Here is a 25,134-nt window from a genome sequence, read left to right on the forward strand (position 1 = left end):
GGATATGTGCCACCACAAACAGATTTCTGAACTTCTCAGTGGTTGTATCTTTTAGGCACAATGTGAGCTCTGAATTGACATGAACTTGATTTTGTGTCACTGACTGTTTAAATTACAGTGTTGCAAATAATTGTCTATTAGTTATCTGTTTTGAGCCTTCTATGATGTGGGAATAATTTCCAAATATGTTTTTTTTTTTTTTTATAACCTTGGGTCAATGAAACAGATACCCCTCACACATACATACAGTGACAAAAGCATGCCCCAGGTCAAATTTGCTTTAGGGTCTTATAAAGATTTATAATGTACTTGCTTTTTTGTTTCAATGATAACTTTCTACTAATGAACCATCTAGACATCTCTAGGATAACCTTGTCAGTACTGGGTAAATAGGTCCAATTAATGGAATGCTATTACTAGAATTTCTTTTGTAACTATTAAGTTTAACTTCCCTTTCTTTTAATGGAATTGTGAAGTGACTTAAAGTAATTCTCAAATTTCATGGAAAAGGTAGCTTAGGCACAGAAATAGACTCAATGAATCCTGTAGAGAGTTCAAATATCAGCTTCAAAGACTCCAAGGAAAGAATTTTAAGGTTGATCATATGTCAAATATTTGTTTCCTTGAGGTATTACACATTCAATCATCCTTTTACAGTCTTTGCTTGAGGAAAATGTGACTCTCCCAGGTTCCTGACAAGTAAACAGTTTGCTCCTGTATTCCTATATAGCCTTACCCAGCAGTGAGTCATAGATAGGGTTAAAATCCTCCACATCCCACCCTGAGGGTTTTTGTGCTCCCCCACACCTGGTTGATTTGATTTTGTGCCAGCATTCTTTTTCACCAACTTGTAACACACACCCAGGGGCTTGACACTAAGCACACAGAGGTACAAGCTGGTGGTACCCTTTTCTGATGCTGTGCCCAGCCGTGCTTGAGTCAGAAGTACTGAAGTTCAAAGTCTGTTCATTAGCTGAGTGGCTTAAGTTTCTCCCCACTTCGATGAATTAACTTGAACAGTACTAACTTTTTAGGGTTATTATGAATATTAACTGCATAACTATGGACAGCACAGTTAGTAAAGAATCAGGACATTAAATAATCATTTTTATTATTATAACTCCATGTTAGAAAAAAATAAAAAATATGCTTTCATAAACATATAGGGAAAAATGAAAATCTCCATTTTTACTTTCTTTGGATGACATTCTATTCCTCCTTTCAACTTTTCATAGCAATCGGTTGTCTCTACAGTACTTTTTGTACAAACTTTCAAAATGTAATACAAGATAGCTATTAAACTTGATAGCATCAGTGAAGACAGACTAACACACACTCCTGACTCTGTTCCCATTTATCCATTTCTTACAATTTATCAATTATTAATCAGTAGACTGGACTATTAAAAATATACTCTTCGAAGCTAAAATGTCACCTGATTTAGAAGAGAAAACAGCCTATGGCTAGGCTATCAAGACTACCATTTATTACTGCAATGTTGGTAAGCACCACAGTGCTCACCATTTAAAAAATATACTAATAGTCTTTCTTCTGTGTTTAATGTCGCCCCATCATCTCTCCCAGTTTTTCACTTTTCTACCTTTTTTTTTCCTTTTTTTTTTTATTTCTGAGGTTATAATTTTCTTCAACTTTGCAAAGTATTTCCTATCCATCCACACTTGAATAAAAATTCCATCTCTTCTGGGATAGAATCACTTAGACCAAAACAGGCTCAGGAACCCAAGATGGTGGAAGGCACTCAGGCACTATCAGCCACAGTTTTCTCCAGGAAATAATCTGGGATCATATGAAAAACAAACAAACAAACAAAAAAAAACAACTACCAGAAAGACAATGAACAGTCTAAAGGGCTGGGGAAAAGAGAGCAGAGGCAGGGCCGGGGGGGCAGCAGCCACAGCAGGAGAATGCAGGAATAAAGCCTTGACCCTCAATGCTGGGTGCTTGGCATGCACAATGCACAAAGAAGCAAGACACGGTTTGACATAGATTTCTACTGCTGTGACACTTTTGGTAGCCAGAGAATCTCTGAGAACCACATTCTCGGGAAACCCAGACCAAGTGTGATTAGACTACCTGCAGAAATATGACAAACAGAATAACAGAGGATTGAAGGAAAGATTTTTGTTTTTCTATATAAAATTTTAAACTAAACATTCATAGTGTTCAGTGGGCTGAAAACATAGTAGGAACCAAAACATACACGGAGACATTTACAGCCACTGTCCAGAGCTGCAGGGTTATGGAGCCAGCATTCCCATAGGAATCCAAGAAGGAATCCCCAGATGTGTGGCCAGATCTGAGATTCCACCATGAAGCATTGTTTAATCCTATCATCCAAAACACTGATTTTTCAACCTTCCTAGTGCTGTGAACCTTTAATACAGGTTTTTCATGTTGTGGTGATCCCCAGCCATGAAATTATTTTCATTGCTACCTCATAACTGTAATGGTGCTACTGTTATGAATCATAATATAAATATCTGATGTTTTTTGATGGTTTTAGGCAACTCCTTTGAAAGGGTTGTTCATCTCAGAGGGGTCCTGACCTATAGATTGAGAACTGCTCATCCAAATGAAGATGCAGATTGAAGAATGTCACTACCCACCACTGAAGACAGCCCAGAGGCAAAAGAGCATTTCAGGATCGAGAAGGAATGTAAGGAGTCCAGATGAGAGCCAACAGTCAGGCCAGTCTGTTCCCCCATCTATTTTCCTCCCTGCTCTTCTCCCTCTAGCTTGCTTCCATTTTTTTTAAGTAGTACTCAATCTTAGCATCACAGCTTAGTTCCAGCTTTCTCTTGTCTGTTATTGATCTGCATTTACTTTTCATTCTCTACTTACTCTTTCTGCTCCAGAAAAACAACACAACAAACATGGCCTGGATTTCACAGTCACTGTGCCTCTGTCTCTTGAGAGATGTGAGTGTTCTACATTTTCTCTCTCCCTTTGGTCTACCATTATACTTATTTATTTATGTTTGTTTATTCGTTTATTTATTTATTTTTTATTTATTTATTTATTTTTTTTTTGAGGCAGGATTTCTCTGTGTAGCCCCAGCTTTCCTGAAACTCTCTGTAGACCAGGCTGGCCTTGAACTCAGAGATCTCTTGGTATCTGCCTCCTGAGTAATAGGACTAAAGATGTGAACCACTAGGCCCTGCAGTCAATCTATATTGAGCCAAACGTCATTTATCTTCTTTTCCCCCCTAAAGTTCCCACTTGTACTTGGATTTTTCTCTACTTTCTTTTTCAATATTCCAATGTTAATTCCTAGTCTTATTTTGTGTTTCTTCTTTCACTTTTAACTCATATCCACAATAACTAATGTAAATACATAAAGTACCATCAATGTCCCTGTATACACTAACATGATTAGCATTTAAGGGGTTATTTACTTTTAAGTTAATTAATTAATTTTTTCTTTTTTTTAATTTATTTTACAATACTATTCAGTTCTACATAATAGCCACAGATTCCCTTGTTCTCTCCCTTCCTGCCCCCCTCCCCTTCCCCCCAGCCCACCCCCATTCCCACCGCCTCCAGATCAAGGTCTCCCCCGAGGACTGGGATCTACCTGATAGACTCAGTCCAGGCAGGTCCAGTCCCCTCCTCCCAGATTGAGCCAAGCATCCTTGCATAAGTCCCAGGTTTCAAACAGCTAACTCATGCAACAAGCCCAGGACCTGGTACCACTGCCTAGATGCCTCCCAAACAGATCAAGCCAATCGACTGTCTCACCTATTCAGAGGGCCTGATCCAGTTGGGGGCCCCTCAGCCTTTGGTTCATAGTTCATGTGTTTCTATTCATTTGGTTATTTAATTTTTATTTTGGTTAACCTATTCAGAGGGCCTGATCCAGATGGGGGCCCCTCAGCCTTTGGTTCATAGTTCATGTGTTTCTATTCATTAGGTTATTTAATTTTTATTTTGGTTAATTAATTTTTATGTGTGTATGTTCTATATGGATGTCTGTGTCCCATGTATGTGTCTTGTGCCCACAGAGGCCAGAAGAGGGTATCACATTCCCTGGAACTGGAGTTCTGGCTTACCATGCAAGTGCTGGGAATTGAACCTCACTCCTCTGGAAAAATACCCAGTGCTCTTAAGTGCTGAGTCATCTCTCCAACCCAAAGGGGTAATTGTTTCTTGTTAACTATTTCTCTATTTTCACAGAGGTTCTATCCCTGCATAGAGACTATGGTTGTGGGCTGTATGGTTTATTCACAGGGGGCTACTTGGATAGACTACGAATATGAGTCTAATAGATAAAATGAAACCTCAACCTTAACACAACCTAGTCCTGCCACCTTCCAACACTGCTAACACTTGGACTGAAAGAATAAAGGCAAAGGCAGCATAAATAAATAACAATAGAAAAAAACCCTGAAACACAAACAAAAAAAAAAAAAGTCAACCTGTGATCTAACTCCTGATGTATAAGTCCCAATAACAACAACAAAACCACTTGTTACATGAAAACCAAGATAACCTTCCTAGAGCAATGGTCCCTAGTGAGAAAGAAATTCCAGACAAAAGGTTCAAAAGAATGGTGATAAATGTGTTCAAAGGAATGAGAGAGGACATGAATAAACTGCTGAACAAATTGCAAGAGAACATAAGCAGCTAAATTAACTAAGGAAATTAATGAAAATCGAATTTAAAAAGATAACTATGGAAGAAAACTGAACTGAAATGATGCTAGAAATGACCAATTCAACAAGTCAAAAAACTCAGTAGAAATCCACACAAATAGAATAGATCACAGGGAGGGCAGACTGTCAGGGTTTGAAGACAAAGTAGAGGGATTGGAACATTCAATGAAAAACAGTGGTAAACTTAAATGTGTGAATGGGATGCATGAGGTCTTTGGGACAGGATAAAAAGAATAAATCTAGGATTGTGAGAATAGAAGTACTCTATGAAAAAGACTGGAAAAGTTCCCAAATATAATGAAAGCGAGGCTTATCTAAATAGAAAAGGCATCTAGAACACCAAATAGAAAGGAACAGAAACTCCTATGACATGTTACAGTCAAAACTAAATATACACAACAAAGGAAACGCACTAGTAATCTATAAGATAGAAACAGCGAGTATTGTGAGGGACTGTTCTCTGAGCCAAACAACTACCATTTGGGGAAGTTCTGCTGTGCCCCACCCCCTTGCAAAAAGACTATCCCAGCTGGACTGGTTGCCTATTTGTGACCCCTCATGGACAGGTGGAAAGGGTCATAAGACTTTCACCTGAGTATTTACAATATCCCTGCCATCTGCTATATACAACTCTACCTTAATTGCATTTTGCCTGGGGAAGAGACTAGATTATATAGGCCAGAGACGACTAGGGGAGAGAGGCTTTATCTGTATAGCTACAGTGAATCCATTATCCCTGCTGGGTAAAGACTTTCCAGGTGTAACCTTTTGTGAGAAGTAGCCCCAACCCTGTAAATAGCCCCTCACCTATGCTCTGTAAGGAACCCCAATAAACATCTTGGTTCCCCAGAGTGAACATTATTGGAATCATGCCTTAGCTTTTTTTTTTTTTTAACTGGGACCTTAGGAAGAGGGGTAGAATTTGTTTACATCCTCCTCCTGGGAAGGAATTTTAGCAAGATCAAGGCACATGTGAAGGCAAGCGTATCAAAACAACAGCTGATTTCCCAACAGAAATTTTAAATGTCAAAAGGAAATGGAATGTTGTATTTCAAGTTATGAAAGAACAAAGGTGCTAGCACATACTATTATACCCAGCAAAGCTATCTGTCATAATTAATGAAGAAATAAAAACAGTCCATGATAAAAGCAGGCTAAGAGAATTTATTACCACTAAGGAAGCCCTGTAAAGGATGCCAGAGGAATCCTTTATACTGAAAGAATGCTAAACCCATCAAAGAAGCCTTGGGAGAAGTTGGAGGGGGCAGGGATAAAAGATGCTAAAACAGTAGTTAAACAAATGGGGTTAGGAAAACACAGACAGTATAAAATCTACAAATTGACAGGGTTAGTACATACCTTCCCACAATAATTTTCAATATTCATAAACACTCATTTAGTGTGTGTTGGGGGGGGCACCACAGAGCATATGAAGACAATTTGTAGGAGTCAATTTTTCCTTTCACTATGTGGGTTCAGTGATCACATTCAGGTCATCAGGCTTAGCAGTAAGAGACTTTATTCACTGAGAGGTTGAAGAATCAACTCTGAATACTAATAGTCTTAATTCCCAAGCAAAAGGCATAGACAGAAGACAGGATTAAAATGTGGGTTACATCCCTTTGCTACCTTAGAAAAATGTACCTCACCATCAAAGACGGTCATCACATAAAAATGGAAAGATGGAAAAATGTATTTCAAGTACATGGAACTATGAAACAAACACATATTGATATTCTAATAATTGAGCAAATAAACTTCAAACCAAAACTAACCACAAGAGATAAGATCAGTCTATCTGATTAATTGATAGGACATTTCAATATTAAATACATATGCACAAAATACAGGCAAATCCAGTTTCATAAAAAAGGTAATACTAATAGATACAAAGTCACAGATTAACTTCAACACTGTAAAAGTATATACTGTAATAAATAAATATATACATATATTACTGCGATTAAATGATTAAATGAAATCACAGAATGAACTTCACAGACATCTACAGAAAATTCTGTCTTGAAAACTGAGGGGATACAAGAGTTGTGTTTTATTACTATACTACCAAATTAAGACTTTCCTGTAGTTATTAGGGATCCAAGAGCATTTTCCAAACATCAGGGACCAAATAAGATTCACATTTACTGCTGTTAGCATGAGCTGTGATACTGAGGAGCAGGAAAGCTACCATAAATGAGGTATACTACAGGCTAAGTGGTAACACTACCCAAGGTGATCGATAATCTATGGGATTACTTATTCCTAATGTGACATTGTAGTGAAGTTTAAGACTGTGTATATTAACTACACCATGGTTTGTGAGCTTACTATAAGATGAGTAAAACAGAATTAGGCACAACATCAACTTGATTATTAAAGGTTCATATAATCAGTAGAAGTTTCTGACCAGAGAGGCAAGAAACTATATAGCACATGGGTACAACTCTAAGCAAGAATATGGATCTTGATATTAAATTTAAGAAAAGTCAGGGCTTCAGGTTACACATAGTTGTCATAAAGAAAACAAAAGCCCGGTTGTTTAGTCCCATGTATGTTACTTTCTTTATTTTCCAAGTGATTTCTGGCTCTCTGTTTTGCTCGTGCTGTGGTCACCAACATCAGTTTTTTCACAAGGGCAGCTGGTGGGTCTTAGGTTGCTCAGCAACCTCTTTGCTGTGGGTTTCCAAGCAACATGGTTTGCCTATGGTCAAAGTCAAAGTTTGCTGTAGTCCAGAGTATTTGAGATGTTGCAGAAGGTTTCTCCACTTGATTTCTTAACTTTAATCACATGTGTTAATTGTTTATCACCTAATAAAATTGCTGCACTGGCTAGTTTTATGTCAACTTGATACAAGCTAGAGTCATTTGAAAAGGGAATCTCAGCGGAGAAAATGTTCCGCTGAATTGGCCTGTGAACAACCCTGCAATGCATTTTCTTTATTTGTGATTGATGAGATGGTGTCCAGCCCAGTGTGGGTGCTACCAGTCCTGGGCAGGTGGTCCTGAACTGTATAAGAAAGCATACTGAGCAAGCCTTGGAAAGCAAGCCAGTGAGTAGTACTCCTCCATGTCATCTGCATCAATTACTGCCTTCAAATTCCTTGAGTTCCTTCTCTGACTTCCCTCAGCAATGGAGTGTGACCTGAGAGGTGTAAGATGAAAAGCCTTTCCTCCACAAATTGCTTTTAGTCATGTGTTTTATCACTGCTATAGAACCCTAAAACAATTGCCTACCATGTGGAATATTTGATGTCTAAAAGAAAATGAAGATGTGTATATGAGCTTTCTGACTGTTAGTCTCCATTGAAAATCAATTCTACAAGATTCTTTAAATCAGTTTTCTTCTATGGCTTTAACAGTTTTGTTGTCTTATCTCTCTGTTGGCCAAGGAGAATACCAGTAATTCCTTCCTGGTGTTGAGGTTTGTGGTACATAAAGTGAAATGAAGAGAGCCATCGCTCCCTGTTTTAGTAAATTTCCTAAATCTAGAAGAGTTCAGGTCTTGCTAAGCTAAATCAAGCTGGATTTTCCTATTCCTTAATCTAGAAGAGTTCATGTCTTGCTGAGGAAAATCAAGCTGGACTTTCCTATCTCAACGGGCAAGACTTCAGCTGAAAGAGAAAAGCTTCCTTGATGCATCCTGAGCCTTGCCTGGCTTTCTTCTGACTTTGAAATGTGGCAGAACCTGAGAAACCAGTATCACATCCTCAGGCTCTTCATTCCCTCTCTGGTGAATCCTGTTTGGGGACTGCCAATTAGGTTCTAACCTTATTGATTCTCTGAGTCATCTAGTCAGTCTTCTAGGCTGTGAAATACCAGAAAATCTAATCACAGAGGACAGGTTTAGCTGAACTTTTCCTGTAACCAATACAGGCAAATAGTCTCAGTATATACTCTCTAGAATTGTCCTGGGAAAACAAAGCCATCAATTAACATCTAGCAGTTCTGAAATAATGTTTCACTAGGAATCAGAAGATCCTCCCCCTATCAGTAAAGGTCTAAATATGATCTAAATCCTTAGTGCTTCCTTCATAACGGGTTCTCTTATTCCCCAAGCACAGCAGAACTTCCTGCATCCGCCTCAGAACCTGTCCATGCTAAACCTTAGGTCTCGAGAAAACACAGTGCTATTTCATTCTTTTTTCTCATTCTCTTCTGCTACCCGAAACCTATTTATCTGTCTTCTTTTTTTCTTCAAAATCTTCAGTTTTCCTCCAAGTTGGAACTCTGAAGTCATATTTTCTGTGCCAATTGCCTTGCAATGCATAAGGAACTGTTGATTGCTGCTTCCACCCTGCTGTCTCATACCTGTAACTTCCCATCGGGGTTCTTCATTTCCTGTTTCCAGGATCCCAGCCTGGAGATAAAACATGGGAGTTTTCAATAAAAATCCTGAGAATGAATCAAATAAATATTTGGCTATGACTTAAATTTTGTATTAATTAGTATCCTTTGAATTCCTCACTCTTTTTCCTTTTGCTGGGCATAATTTTCTATACATTTAAGTGAGTATAAACTTGGTGAACTTAAAGGTCTCTCTTCTGGAAGTCATTAGGGCTGTTCATAAATGTTCGTCTTGTTTTCTACTCACGTTTGCAAGGCTGAAAAGTCACATAGCCGCGTATCTTTAACAGAAAAATATAGGACCATGTAGGCACACTTGCCTTTTCCTCCCTCTTCTCTTTATGGTGATGGAAAAGAAGCATTGAGACGGTGCAGTGGTCCATGAAGGCCTGTGATGGACAAAGTAGGGGTGAACAACTTCTCTTTGATCAGATGTGGGGGTTGTTACCACCATATAACAAGGCCCTTTCTAAGTTCAATGCTTACACGTCATCATTTTTATTCTAGTTAAGAGTAAAACATACTTCAATTACAAGTCCAATGCCAGACCATAAAAAATGGTTTCCAAAAATCGATTACATTAATATGTTTTATATAAGAGTTATTTTAAAACTATCAACAACACTTGAGGCAGAAATATGCTTCTATTTAATGTCAGTAAGCAATTACAATAAAATAAGAAGACTTTAAAATTAGTTTTATATAAACCATAAAGAGAAATAGGGTAGAGTAGGAACTATTTTCCTCTTCTGTATTTAATTTATGTCCAGAAAAGATGGTTCAGTTTCTATATTTTGGAAAACAGTATTGCACATGGACTCAATTTTGTTAAAAAATGCAGTGTTTGTGTATATTCTTTTCCAAGTAATTCTTCTTTCCATGAAATATGGCTAATTTTTTTTCCATTTGACTGCAATACATTTTCACAATTTAATGAGTTATATGGTAATGTTTTTTAATATTGAAAACTTTTTGAAAATATATTTTTCAACATTGCAAATATCATGCAAAAGACCAGTGTCATAAAGTCCAAACAAAATTAAAACATATTCATACACTCATATTTCTAATATTAGAGATCAAACACTAAATGAACTGAAAAATTTAAAAGACTGATAATACTTTTATTTTTATTAGAAATTTATATATCAATTTATTTTCAAATTAACTTTCATTTGAAAATAAATATATTATACTGAAACTATCATTGACTTACCTATACATCAGATCCATATTTGCTATTTATTTGCATTTGTCTTATTCTTTTTAAGACAAGGTCTAACTCTATCTCAGGCTAGTCTCAAACATAGCAATTTTCCTGCCTTACCCTCCCCAATGTTGAGATTACAGGTAGGTATTGTCAATGATGGTTTTCTTTTAATTAAATGTATCATTATCATCATTATCTACTTCTTCATCATTGTCTTCATTTTCATCTTTTTCGTTTTCTTCTTTTTCTCACTTAGACTTTGAATAATAAGGAATGAAATCACCATTAACTTTTGTTTGTCGACATTTGCCTAATTCACTACAGATGCACACTTCTCTTCAAGCTAAACAATGGCCTGGTAAGATTAGTCCAAAATCTTAATGTCAAACAACTAGTTGGTTTCTTTAAGCCTACTGACCTAGAAATCTCAGGTTTTATATTTTACTATGTGAGTATTAATAGCTGTTTGCTTTCTACGTTGTTTAACGTGTATGAAGAAGGTTGTAGCATTTTCTAGAACTGCAAACTGCACAAAGGTATTTTGCTTTGTCTCTTCTGTTGTCCCAGGGCTTAATTGTAATTTATGCAGATGAGATCTTGTGTAATGCCTGTTGAGTCTATGATTGAATAAACACTTAGCAAATACAATGGCCCAGTGATACAATAGTAACAGTGTAAAGCATTTGGCATGATGCATAGAATACTAGATACAGTCTAGAAATGATAGTTAGAAAAAAAATCACCTTTAGTCTCTGCCAATGTTTTATTATTTGACTATTTTAGGAAAATATTTCTGTCAAATTTCATAATTTTAATAAGATCAAACTGCTTTGGACTAAGATCTAACAACAATATGAAGAGACTGCTTACATGGCTGTCATGAAAACCAGTCCTTCTCCTTTAGTATTCTATGCTAGCTGCAAAGACTACACTCATGCTACTTAAGCCCCTTAAGGTATGCTCATTTCACTGGTTATTTTTTAATTTATTGTTATGATTAATTCTGTGTATTTTAGACATATTGTCCAGATTTTTCATTGTGTGAACAGTTTTCTTCTCTCTCTCTCTCTCTCTCTCTCTCTCTCTCTCTCTCTCTCTCAACCATGGGAAAGTGACAAGACCAAGCCATCAGCGTAAAGGCACTTTTCCTTCACCTTACAGTGTTAGCCATTTTACATGTGGAAGATAATGACTTAAACATTGACTACCACACTCTCCTGTAGTTGACCTCTTCTGTAGCTAAATTTCTTGGCTTGGGATTTTGCTATCCCCTATAAAGTTCTGTTAGAAGCCAAAAAAGTAATGAGTTGAAGTTTGAAATCCCTCCTAAGTAATGCTAAATGAGGATAGCAGAGCAAAGGCAACTCTCTGGAACATAAGACAATCTAGAAGCCTGTGGTTGCAACTAAACTCTCTCCAAAACACAAAATGATTAGCAAAATAATGCTTTCAAAACATGCCAAAAGCAATATAAGCACACATATTTGTTCCTAGGACAACTATATCCTCCAATAATCCATATTTACATATTGTGATTTTATCTATTCATGTTATTCCAGGAAGATCTGCCAGGATATCAGTACCTGGCTACTATTGTTCCATTGTCTATAAAACAAATTTTAGTTTTTATTTTAAAAACAGCTAAGGTCCAGTTTGAGTGCATACTGAAAGTCATATGAATAAACATGTTTCTTTTCTTTAAATAAATGAAGAAAGTTCCACAGCAACATCCTGGAGAATCAATTACATGTAAGTACGATGAAGGATCCTGGTTTATCTTGGTCCAGCAAGTGTTGTGACAAAAGAATATAAATAGCTTAGCTGCATCCACAATGCTAAATTAGTTCTATTGTTCTTAATTACCTTACCCAAAGTATCCAAAGAGCTCCAGATGAAGATGGTATCTGCAGTCTTGCTGTCTTCATAATTCCAGGTATACTTCCCATAGCAGCTTTGCAAAAATCCTCCTATCATATGTCTTAAGAAAATGCATTAATAGAATAAATCCTCAACTTTTATACTAAATGAAAAGAATGCTCTACTTGGAGCTGTTAACATATCTCTACTGCCATTAAATGGCTGGTACCTAGTGGACATTTCATAAGTATTTGAAAAACGAATTACTGAATGACAAAAAAAATATCCTTTAGGTAATTAAATGAAGATTATTTCAGGATTTATTTTTTTTCCTCTTATTTTATTTTACAATACCATTCATTCTACATATCAGCCACAGATTCCCTTGTTCTCCCCGCTCCTGGCCCCCTCCCCTTCCCCCCCAACCTACCCCCCTTTCCCACCTCCTCCAGGGCAAAGCCTCACCCAGGGACTGAGATCAACCTGGTAGACTCAGTCCAGGCAGGTCCAATCCCCTCCTCCCAGACTGAGCCAAGCATCCCTGCATAAGCCCCAGGTTTCAAACAGCCAACTCATGCAATGAGCACAGGACCTGGTACCACTGCCTAGATGCCTCCCAAACAATCAAGCCAATTAAGTGTTCATTTTCTTACCAGTTTTGTTTTTAACTGCTTTACACATTATTTTCCATAATTTCATTTTGATGAAGGGAGTTGTCTTAGTTAGGGTTATTATTGTTGTGATGAAACACCATGACCAAAAACACAAATTGGGGATGAAAGGGTTTATTTGGTTTACACTTCCATATTGAAGGAAGTCAGGATAGGATCTTAAACAAGGCAGGAACTTGAAGACAGAAATTGATGCAGAGGCCTTGAGTGGTGTTGCTTACTGGCTTGCTCCTCATGGCTTACTCAGCCTGCTTTCTTATAGAACCCAGGACCAGCCCAGGGATAGCATCACCTATAATGGACTCGGCTCTCCTGCATCAATCACTAATTAAGAAAATACCCTATAGCCGGATGTTATCGAGGTATCTTCTCAGTTGATGCTCCCTCCTAACTGATGACTCTAACTTGTTTCAAGTTAACATAAATCCAGCCACTACAGGGGACAGAGATGGAGTTCGATGGTCAGAAGCTTGCAGAGCCAGACACTCACTCTGTAAGGCAGGCACCCTTAGGAGCTCGAGTTCTTCCAAAGGAGTTGACTTGTATGTGTAATCATAGACAGCAGAGCTGTACAAAATGATGGTGAAGGAATTCCTTCTAGGTGGTAAGTCAAGTAGTTTCAGATTTGTTAAAATCCAGTTTTAATGTTCATGTCTGTTTCTATGCCTTAAGTATCAGTTGTGGTACAACTTGCAATGCATGTGTGTGTATGTGTGTGTGTGTATATGTGTGTGTGTGTATGTGTGTGTGTGACAGAAGTGTGTATAGATATATATATATACAATTTCATCTGCTATATATTTGTTATATATATATATATATATATATATATATATATATATGATTTTTCTTTATAAAATAAAATAAAGCCTCACAACTATTTCCTGCTCTCCCTCCCACTAGGCCCAAAGATCAGAGGCAGTCTGAGGTTTCCTTGTGTTCTAAAGAACATTTTTCCATCAGCTCTCTGTATTTCCTCTCTAATACTCTCTCTCACATTCCAGTACCACTTCTTCCTTCAGCCAGGAGCTCACTCACTGGCATTTAGCAAGAATTTGGTCACACATGCACTAACTTTCCATGCTCACAATCTTTCCTGCATGCACATCTGGAATTGGGCAAGCTGGGTGAAGAAGTTAAACAAAGGCCAGGAACCCCCCAGGCTACCTTTTCAGCTAAAATAAATAATTTACATTTTTAGAATTAGGTTTTGTTACCTCCTAGAAGTAGAACAAGAATTGAGAGTCCTATCTGGATGATCTTAATAGTTAGCAACTTGTTTTCTTGTCTAAATCCAGACTTTGGATAGCCAATACTAGTACAGGGAAATCCTTCCCAAAATAAAGCAAATAAAAGTTGTGCCTGACCTATACTTGTTTGAGTCTTCAGATGTGAGCAGTTTAGGGGAATAAGAAACCATGTTTACTTGTCTGTCAGTGGTTTTATAACAGACAGAGGTTCAGGAAGCTGGACTTCCTTAATGAATACTATATACATGTTTCCCCCATAAAAACTAGCTCTTTCACAGCATAAGCCTCTGGTTTGACAATCTCCATGTATTTATCAGATGGTATGTACAAGGCTCATTAATCCTTAAAAAGAATATGTTTTCCCTCTGTTTCCTCTTCAGAAAAGAGCAGGCTTCCAAGAAATGACAGCCAAACAGGACAAAACAAGACACAATAAGACAAGACAAAAACTTATATTAAGCCTGGAAAAGGCAACCCCACAGGAGGAAAAGAGTCCCAAGAGCAGGCAAAAGAGTCAGAGATATGCCTGCTCTCAGTGTTAGGAGTCCTACAAAAACATCAAGCTAATTGTCACAAATATACATAGAGGCTCTGGTACAAATCCATGCAGGGTCTTGCTGCTTCAGTTTCTGTGAGCTTATCTTAGTTGATTCAGTGGGCCATGTTCTCCTGGTGTCCTTCATTCCCTCTAATTCCTACACTCTTTCCTCCTCCTCTTCTGAGGGCTTCCCTGATCTTCCCTGATGAGAGAGACCCTCCCTGTATTAGGGTTAGGGTTTCATTGCTATGATGAGACATCATAACAACAGAAACTTTTAAAAAACAAAACATTTAATTGGGGCTGGCTTAGGTTTCAGAGGTTTAGTCTCTTGTCTTCATGGCAGCATACAGGCAGACATTGTACTGGAGAAGGGGCAGAGAATTCTATGTCTAGATTGGCAGGCAACAGGAAGAGAGAGTGACACCAGGCCTGGCTTGAGCTTCTGAAACCTTAAAGCCTACCCTTGGTGTTAACACTTTTTGTGAGAAGGCCATCCCTACTCCAACAAGACATCTCCAATGAGTCTCTGGAGGTCATTTTCATTCAAACCATCACAGACCCGATGGAGACCTCCAATTAAGATGGCTTCTATACATAATGTCTTGCTGTAGGTCTCTGCATACACTCCCATCTGCTGACAAAAGAAGCCTTTCTGATGACAAGGCACTAATCTATGAGTATAGCAGAATATCATTAGGAATTGTTTTATTGATTGTTTTTTTTTTTCTTTCCAGTCACATTTGGTTCTACCCTCTGTCTCTGGGAAATGCAGTCTCTGGTTCCTGGTGATCCGGGCAGTGTAGAGCATGGGCTCCCTCTTATAGTGTGGGCCCCAACATAGACCAGGCATTGGTTGGCCACTCTCACAAGTTCTGTGCCACTCTTGCCCCATCACATCTGGCAAGCAGGAGAGATTATAGGTCAAGGGTTTTGTAGCTGGTTTGGTCTCCAGGTTTCTCTTTCCGCAATCTGCAGAGTGCCATCTCACATCAGAGACTAGAATGCAGGGATGAAGTCTCCATGCAGGCACCAGCTCAACCTCTCTATGTTCAGTGAACTGTGTGGATGTTGTCCTTGAGGGAGCTGGGAGAAGTGGAGGGAGAGAAAAGCATGTTTGGGATGTATTATATGAGTGAAGAACCCATTTTCAATAAAAAGAAAGTTTTTTTTAATAAATGTATGCTGATAAATAAATGATATTCAAAAATTGAAGAAAAAAAACTTTTCATCTCAATTTCTGTATCTCAGATCTATGTAAAGTATATATGAGGAGGAAAAGCCTCACTGGGCACAGCAAGTAGAGCTTAATTGTATTACTCAGACTGTACCAAGCCATACCACTGATCATGACCACTTCTAGTCTGGCACTGTAATTGAGAACTACTAAATTGTGCAACCAAAACTTGTACAATTTTTGAACAACAGCAACCACAAAAGGAATACTTTTGTGTTTCAAAGTAGGTGAGTACATTCTGGGAATGGTCTAAATAGCAGGTGATTACACTAGTTCACCAGTGTATTGGACATGGACAAAATAGGTTCATTTACTGAAGCTATTTATTTTTATTCTAACGACAATACAAGAAGACATTGCTTGCACTGTTTCTGGAGCATATTGGAAGGACATGCATCAGACCATGCTTGAAGCATCTTCCAGACACAACAGAACTGATACAGGCAGGAAATCACAGACTATGGGGACACACTGCACAAGTTCTAACTAGGGGAATATCCCAGCACTGAAAAGGAGACGTAGACACAAATCCCACCCCTAACCAAGAAGCAATTTGCAACTGATGGCTGTTGGGAATGGGAAATATAAGATTTCTCCAATGGAGTGTCACACAAAATGAATTTCATGTTTGTATGTTTGCTTTAATTATTTCTTCTACTTTTTGAGACTATCATTATACTTAAACTCTTTCTTCCGTCCTTTTCCCTCTCTCTAAACCCTCTAATATACTCTTTGTCCTGTCTTGTATTATGTCATCTTGACACAAGCTAACATCATCTGAGTTGAGAAAATGCCTCCATAAGATCAGGCTGTAGGTAAGCCTGCAAGGCATTTTCTTATTTAATGATTGATAGAGGATGGTCCAGCCCATTGTGGGCAGTGTCATTCCTCAGCTGGCAGTCCTGGGTTCTTTAAGAAACCAGACTGAGCAAGTCATGGGGAGCAAGCCAGTAGGCAGCCCTCCTCCATGTCCTCTGTGTCAATTTCTGCCTCCAAGTTTCTTTCCTGCCCTATTTGAGTTCTGCCTTGGCTTCCCTCAGTGGACTAAGATTCAGGATATGTAAGGAAATAAACCTTTTCCTCCCCAATTTGCTTTTGGTCATGCTGTTTCATCACAGGAACAGTAACCCTAACTAAAACACCCCTCCTTGCTCTCTTTCAAATTCATGAGCTCTTGTTTCATTAATTGTTGTTACATGCACATATGGAACATATATACATATGTATATATATTTTATAGGCTTTTTTTTTTTTTACTTTGGTATTTTTTTAATCTTCCTTTTTTTTCTCTCTTTGTTTTGTGTTTTGTGTTTTTGGTAGGGAGGAAAACATGTAGTTGGGTGTGTAGAGAGGTTCAGGAAGGAATTGGGGAAGAAGGAAAAACATGATCAAAATGTTCTGAAAAAATTAACAAAACAAAAGGAAGAAAAGCTCATGAACTGATAAATGCAAAGCTCAGAACTAAGAAGGATCCCAAAAGACATATAACACAAAAACTGTCCTGAGACAAAAATGATTCAAATAATGAATCTTCTCACCTGTTTATGTAAATAACCTCAAAGGATGTATCACTTGAATCTTTCATAAATAGTCCCCAAAAGAAGCAATATTTAGTAAGTAAAACAATACTTATTAGGGGATCTGAAATTTCTAAATATTATTTAAATATATAATCATATGCTCTTGTTTATTTGTGAGTATATTAAGAATATGAGAGATTTATTACAGTACATGGAAGCTAAATATTTTGTATTATGAAACAGAAGGGCATCAATTCCATGACTTTGCTCTTATGGCAAAATAATTCTGTTTTTTATTTTCTTTCCCAAGACAAGGTTTTGTTGGTTTTTTTTTTTTTTTTTTTTTTTTTTTTTTTTTTTTTTTTTTGTGTGTGTGTGTGTGTGTGTGTGTGTAGCCCTGATTGTCCTGAAACTCATAGATTGTCCTGTTCACATTCTGTAGACCAGGTTCGCTTCAAACTCAGAGATCCACCTACCTCTGCCTCATCAGTGCTGAGATTAAAAATGTGCACCACCAATGCTTGGCTGGCAAAAGAATTCTTAACTGGAAACTAAAACCTTTATTCCCCTGAAAAGACCATGATGTAATTACTGAATTACTGACATATCTTTACTCTTTAATCCAGCAAAAAGATTCAGAAAGGAAACATGCACAGCTTTAAGTCATTATTTATTTGATGGGTGTTTATTGTTGTTTTTCATACCTGATAAGTTTGTAATTAGCATCAACAGCATCAATTAGAATACAAAATTTGGTTGGGGAGAAGCGAGGCCAACTGGGTAAAGCCCTCATCACACAAGCAAAGACTTGTGTTCAGATCTCCAGAACCCACACAAAAGCCAGTCATGGTAGCCTTGATCACAATTGCAGTGCTTATACATTGAAAAGGGAGGCAGAAACCGGAGGATCCCCAAAAGGTAACCAGCCAGCTATCCTGGCACAAACAATAGTGAACAATAAAATACCATTTTTCAAAACAAGGTAGAAGGCAAGAACCTACAACTGAGGTTGTCCTCTGACCTCCATACAGGAACTGTGGCATGCACACATCTACACACACACACACACACACACACACACACACACACACACAGAGAGAGAGAGAGAGAGAGAGAGAGAGAGAGAGAGAGAGAGAGAGGAAGGATGAATCCATTATTTTAAATAATTTGGAAAGCATGTAATAATTCCAAGTGTTATCTTATCTATGTATGTAATTATGGAAAAAACATAAAGATAGATAACCAGAGAAGATGCCAGAATGATTTTCTGATCTTCCTTGATCATTCCAGTAAAAGCAAAGGTCTTGAAGACCTTGGAGTATCATTAGTTTTCATTACAAACATTATTTCATGTGCTTAATACAAATTCCTTTGTCTACACTAGTGCACGATTTATGCATAGTCAAGTGTCAGAATGGGTGTGAAAGGGTATGTAAATATGGAAGGAGGGTGTTACTTTTAGAGGAAATCATTGCAGGAAAGCAAAGGATAATGCTGAGACTTTGCAAGGAGAAGCTAACCTTTCTGTGTATAGAAATATCAAGAATTGTTTTGATATGTTCTTGAAGTCTGTTTGCCAGTATTTTATTGAGTATTTTTGCATCAATGTTCATGAAGGAGATTGGTCTGTAGTTCTCTTTCTTTGTTGCATCCTTGTTTGGTTTAGGAATCAGGGTAATTGTAGCCTCATAGAAGGAGTTTGGTAATGTTCCTTCTGTTTCTATTATGTGGAACAATTTAAAGAGTATTGGTATTAACTCTTCATTGAAGATCTGGTAGAATTCTGTGCTGAAACCATCTGGTCCGGGGTTTTTTTTTGGTTGGGAGACTTTTAATGACTGATTCTATTTCCTTGGGGGTTATTGGACTATTTAAATAGTTTATGTGGTCTTGATTTAACTTGGGTATGGGGTACCTATCCAGAAAATTATCCATTTCTTTTAGATTTTCCAGTTTTGTGAAGTAGAGGTTTTTGAAGTATGACCTGATGATTTTCTGGATTTCCTCATTGTCTGTTATCCACCATGAACAAGTAGGCTTCATCCCAGGGATGCAAGGGTGGTTCAACATACTAAAGTCTGTCAATGTAACACACCATATAAACAAACTCAAAGAAAAAAAACCACATGATCTCACTAGATGCAGAAAAGGCATTTGACAAAATCCAACACCCCTTCATGATAAAGGTCTTGGAGCGTTCAGGAATACAGGGAACATACCTAAACATAATAAAGGCAACTTACAGCAAGCCAAAAGCCAACATCAAATTAAATGGAGAGAAACTCAAAGCGATTCCAATAAATTCAAGAACGAGGCAAGGCTGTCCACTCTCCCCATACTTATTCAATATAGTACTTGAAGTTCTAGCCAGAGCAATAAGACAACATAAGGAGATTAAGGGGATACAAATTGGAAAGGAAGAAGTCAAGCTTTCCCTATTTGCAGAAGACATGATAGCATATTTGAGTAACCCCAAAGATTCCACCAAGGAACTGATGCAGCTTATAAACACCTTCAGCAACATAGCAGGATACAAGATCAACTCAAAAAAATCAGTAGCCCTCCTATATAAAATTGACAAATAGGCTGAGAAGTAAATCAAAAATACATCACCCTTTACAATAGCCACAAATGATATAAATTACCTTGGGGCAACACTAACCAAGCAAGTGAAGGACCTATATAACAAGAACTTTAAGTCCCTGAAAAAAGAAATTGAAGAAGATCAGAAAATGGAAAGTTAATCCTGCCTCATGGATAGGCAGGATTAACATAGTAAAAATGGCAGTCTTACCAAAAGCAATCTACAGATTTCAATGCAATCCCCATCAAAATACCAACACAATTCTTCACAGACCTGGAAAGAATAATACTCAATTTCATATGAAAAAAACAAAAAAACCCAGGATAGCCAAAAGAATCCTATACAATAAAACAACCTCTGGAGGCATCATGATCCCTGACCTCAAGCTCTACTATAGAGCTACAATAATAAAAACAGCTTGGTACTGACATAAAAACCAACATGTGGACCAATGGAATCAAATTGAAGACCCTAACATTAATCCGCACACCTATGAAATATAATTTTTGACAAAGAAGTCAAAAGTGTAAAATGGAAAAAAGAAAGCATCTTCAACAAATGGTGCTGGCACAACTGGATATCAATGTGTAGAAGGCTGCAAATAGATCCATATCTGTCACCGTGCACAAAACTTAAGTTCAAGTAGATCAAAGACCTAAACATAAATCCAGCTACTCTGAACATGATAGAAGAGAAAGTAGGAAGTAGTCTTGAATGCATTGGCATAGGAGATCACTTCCTAAATCTAACACCAGTAGCACAGACACTGAGAGAAACAATCGATCAATGGGACCTCTTGAAACTGAGAAGCTTTTGTAGAGTAAAGGATACAGTCAACAAGACAAAGTGAAAGCCTACAGAATGGGAAAAGATCTTCACCAATCCCACATCTGACAGAGGACTGATATCCAGAATATATAAAGAACTCAAGAAATTAGACATCAAAATGCCCAACAGTCCAATTAAGGCTATTGAACTGAACAGAGAATTCTCAACAGAGGAAACTCAAATGGCTGAAAGACATCTAAGGAATTGCTCAACATCCTGAATCATCAGGGAAATGCAAATCAAAATGACTCTGAGATACAACCTTATACCTGCCAGAATGGCTAAGATCAAAAACACCGAAGACAGCTTATGCTGGAGAGGATGGGGAGCTAGGGGAACTCTCCTCAACTGCTGGTGGGAATGCAAGCTTGTACAACATTTTTGGAAATCAATATGGCACTTTCTTAGAAAATTGGGAATCAATCTCCTCCAAGACCCAGCTATACCACTCTTGGGCATATACCCAAGGAATGCTCAATCATACCACAAGGGCACTTGGTCAGCTATGTTCATATCAGCATTGTTTGTAATAGGCAGAACCTGGAAACAACCTAGATGCCCTTCAACTGAAGAATGGATAAATAAAATGTGGTACATATACACAATGGAATACTACTCAGCAGAGAAAAACAATGACATCATGAGGTTTGCAGGCAAATGGATGGATCTAGAAAAAACCACCCTGAGTGAAGTAACCCAGACTCAGAAAGACAAACATGGTATGTACTCACTCATAGGAGGATACTAGATGTAAAACAAAGATGACTAGACTGCTACTCACAACTCCAGGAAGGCTACCTAGAAAACAGGACCCCAAGAAAGACACAGGGATCGCCCAATGACAGAGAAATGGATGAGATCTACATGAACAACCTGGACGTGAGTGGGGGTAATGAATGGCAAGGTTCGAGGGAAAGTGAGCTTAGGGGAGCAGGAGATCCCAGCTGGATCAGGAACAGAGAGAGGGAACAAGGAATAAGAGACCATGATAAATGAAGACCACATGAGAATAGGAAGAAGAAAAGTGCTAGAGAGGTCCACAGAAATCCACAAAGATACCTCCACAATAGACTACTCGCAATGGTCAAGAGAAAGCCCAAACTGACCTAATCTGGTGACAGGATGGCCAAACACCTTAATTGTCTTGCTACAAACCTCATCCAATGACTGAGGGAACTGGATGCAGAGATCCATGGACAGGCCCAAATTGGAGCTCCAGGAGTCCAATTGGCAAGAAAGAGGAGGGTTTGTATGAGCGAGAATTGTTAAGACTAAGATTGGAAAAAGCACAGGGACAAATAGCCAAACGAATGGAAACACATGAACTATGAACCAATGGCTGAGGAGCCCCCAACTGGATCAGGCCCTCTGGATAAGTGAGACAGTTGATTAGCTTGATCTGTTTGGGAGACATCCAGGCAGTGGGACTGAGACCTGTCCTCAGTGCATGAGCTGGCTGTTTGGAACCTGGGGCTTATACAGGGAAAATTGGCTCAACCTAGGAGGAGGAGACTGGACCTGCCTGGATTGAATCTACCCGGTTGAACTCAATCTCCAGGGGAGTCTTTGCCCTGGAGGAGATGGGAATGGGGGGTGGGCTGGGGCGAAAGCAGGGGTGAGGCAGGAGGGGGGAGAGCAAGGGAAACCGTGGCTGATATGTAAAATAAATTAAATTATAAAATTAAATAAGTAAATAAATAAAAGAAAGAAATATCAAGAAGAAAATGATAAAATAGAATAATATCTCATTCGAAGTGTCTCCATATTATTCTCTAAATCCAGTGACTATGTTACCTTTGTAGCAAAAAGAATTTTGCAGATATAACTAAGGATATTGGTAGAGAGAGATTAACATCACTTGTCTGGGTGAGCCCAAATCAATGGCAAATACCTTATGAGAAGAGGCCAGGAGGATCAGAGTCTGAGAAGATCTACTGGTGGATCTACTGAGAGCTAAAGAGAGAGCACTGAACATTCTATGTTGCTAGAGGAGAGAGCTACAAGCTAATGAATACAAGTCACCTCTAGCAGAGGTTTCTAACATTTTTGCTTCTCTGGGCCACATTGGTCAAAGACTTGCCTGGGGTTGCACATTACAGAACAGGAGAAGGCTAACATTGAGATTTCCAAAGGAGAACTCAATACTCAGCTTGTGTGTTGTGAAACATCCATATGTTTATTTTCTATGGCATTGCAATACAATGATGTCGGAAGTTCATGCTCAGAAAGCTCATAATTGAGTTATAATTACAAAATTTGCACATCATCATATCACTCAACCCTCATTGTGCAATCTTCTGCTTGCTATAGATGGCAGTAATCAGAGAGACCTACAGCTGATCAATGTACATAAAATAAGAGACTTGGCAGTAACCATACATGGGATGTCTCTACTATACCTGTCTCCTCTGCACCCAGGGATCTATGTGGAAGAGGCTGCAGAAAGATTTTAAGAGACATTGGTGACTGATGACTTCAAGAAAGCAGTAGTTTCCAGACACAAAAGGGTAGATATACACATAAATTCATAAACTGTGACAGCATACACTAGGTCTACAGGAGACAAAACTCTCAGCATGACAGGAGGCAGAGTAAAGTCCTACTGCAAGCTAAGAAGCTACTGGTATTTGATAGCTGTGGGGCAAGGGAAAGTCAGTTTTCTTCAATGAAATGATACTTGTTACATTCACTACATTCCAGAGTAGGCCCCATGCCAAGGAGTAGTCAAACAAGAATCCATTGGGGTTTGTTTTTGTTTTTGTTTTTGTTTTTGCAAGGGTGGGAGAAAACATGAAGTTGGATGAGTAGGTAAATATGAAAGGATCTGGGAGAAGTTGAGGGACAGAGATGAATATGACCAAAATATATTGTGTGAAACTCTCAAAGAATAAATAAAAGATATTATTTTAAAAAAAATAACTAACTAAAATAAAATCCACAGGGCTGGGCTCAGTGATAGAATGTTTGACTAGCACACATAATTCCCTAGGTTTAATCACTAGTAGTGTCAAGAAGAATCTCTCTCTCTCTCTCTCTCTCTCTCTCTCTCTCTCTCTCTCTCTCTCTCTCTCTCTCTCTCTCTCTCTCACACACACACACACACACACACACACACACACACACACAAATTTCATATTTTAAGTTCATGATTTTGTGTTGGACCCCATTCATAGCCATGATAAGCATGCCACAAGTTGCCCACTTCTGCTAATGACTGAAAAAAGACAAGAAATAGATTCTTCTTTAAAGTCCCTAGAATGAATGCAGACTTACTTTTAGCCCCACGAGACCATTCCTGGCTTCTAAGTTCCAGAATTGTGGCACAATTAACTTGTGTTATTTTAAGTCATGCTGTCTTAGTCAGGGTTCTACTGCTGTGAAGAGACGCTATGACCATGGCAGCTCTTATAAAAGAAAGCATTGAATTGGGGCTCGCTTACAGCTTCAGAAGTTTACTTCGTTATCCTCACGGTGGTGAGCATGGTGGCATGCAGGCTGACATGGTAGCTGAGAGTTCTAAGGATCCTAAAGAAGCAAGAAGAAAGAAATCCACTGGGCCTGGCTTGAGCTTCTGAAATCTCAAAGCCCACCTCTAGTCACACACTTACCTACCCCAACAAGCCACACCTCCTAGTCCTTTCAAATAGTGCTAGTCCCTGATAGCTAAGTATTCAAATATATGAGCCCATGGAGGCCATTCTTATTCAAACCACCATACAGTTTGTGTGGTGTTTTGTTTTGTTTTGTTTATAAACAGCAATAGTAATCTAATGCAAACAAGATTTACATGTTGAATACAAGGCCACTCTCTGGAAATAGAATGATTCTGGATTTAAAGACACATGTCTATATAATATGAAAGGATTTGACTTAACTGTTTCTCTGGTTCCTCATTATGACAATGGAAAGCTTCAGAAGGCTGGGAGAATTAAATTATAGGATATATGGAAACTTTACCAAATAAATCTAAAATAAAGAAACCACAATATATGTATGTGTTGGTTTGAATAAGTATGGCCCCCATAGACTCATGTGTTTGAATGCTTGGCCTATAGGGAGTGGCCCTATTAGGAAGTATGGCCTTATTAGAGTAGGTGTGGCCTTGTTGGAGGAAGTGTGTCACTGTGAGGATGGGCTTTGAGGTCTCATATATACTTAAGCTATGCCTAGTGTGGAACAGTTCATTTCCTGTTGCCTGAAGATCAAAATGTAGAATTCTCAGCTACCTCTCCAGCACCATGTCTGCTTGCATGCTGCCATGCTTCCCACCAAGATGATAATGGACTAAACCGCTGGAACTGTAAGCTAGCCCTAATTAAATGTTTTTCTTTATAGAAGTTGTCTTGGTCATGGTATCTCTTCACAGCAATAGAAACCCTAACTAAGACAATGTATCAGCCATAATTATAAGAATTAAAG

The sequence above is a fragment of the Peromyscus leucopus genome, chromosome 12 (assembly GCF_004664715.2).
Source record: "Peromyscus leucopus breed LL Stock chromosome 12, UCI_PerLeu_2.1, whole genome shotgun sequence".
Classification (NCBI taxonomy): Eukaryota; Metazoa; Chordata; class Mammalia; order Rodentia; family Cricetidae; genus Peromyscus; species Peromyscus leucopus.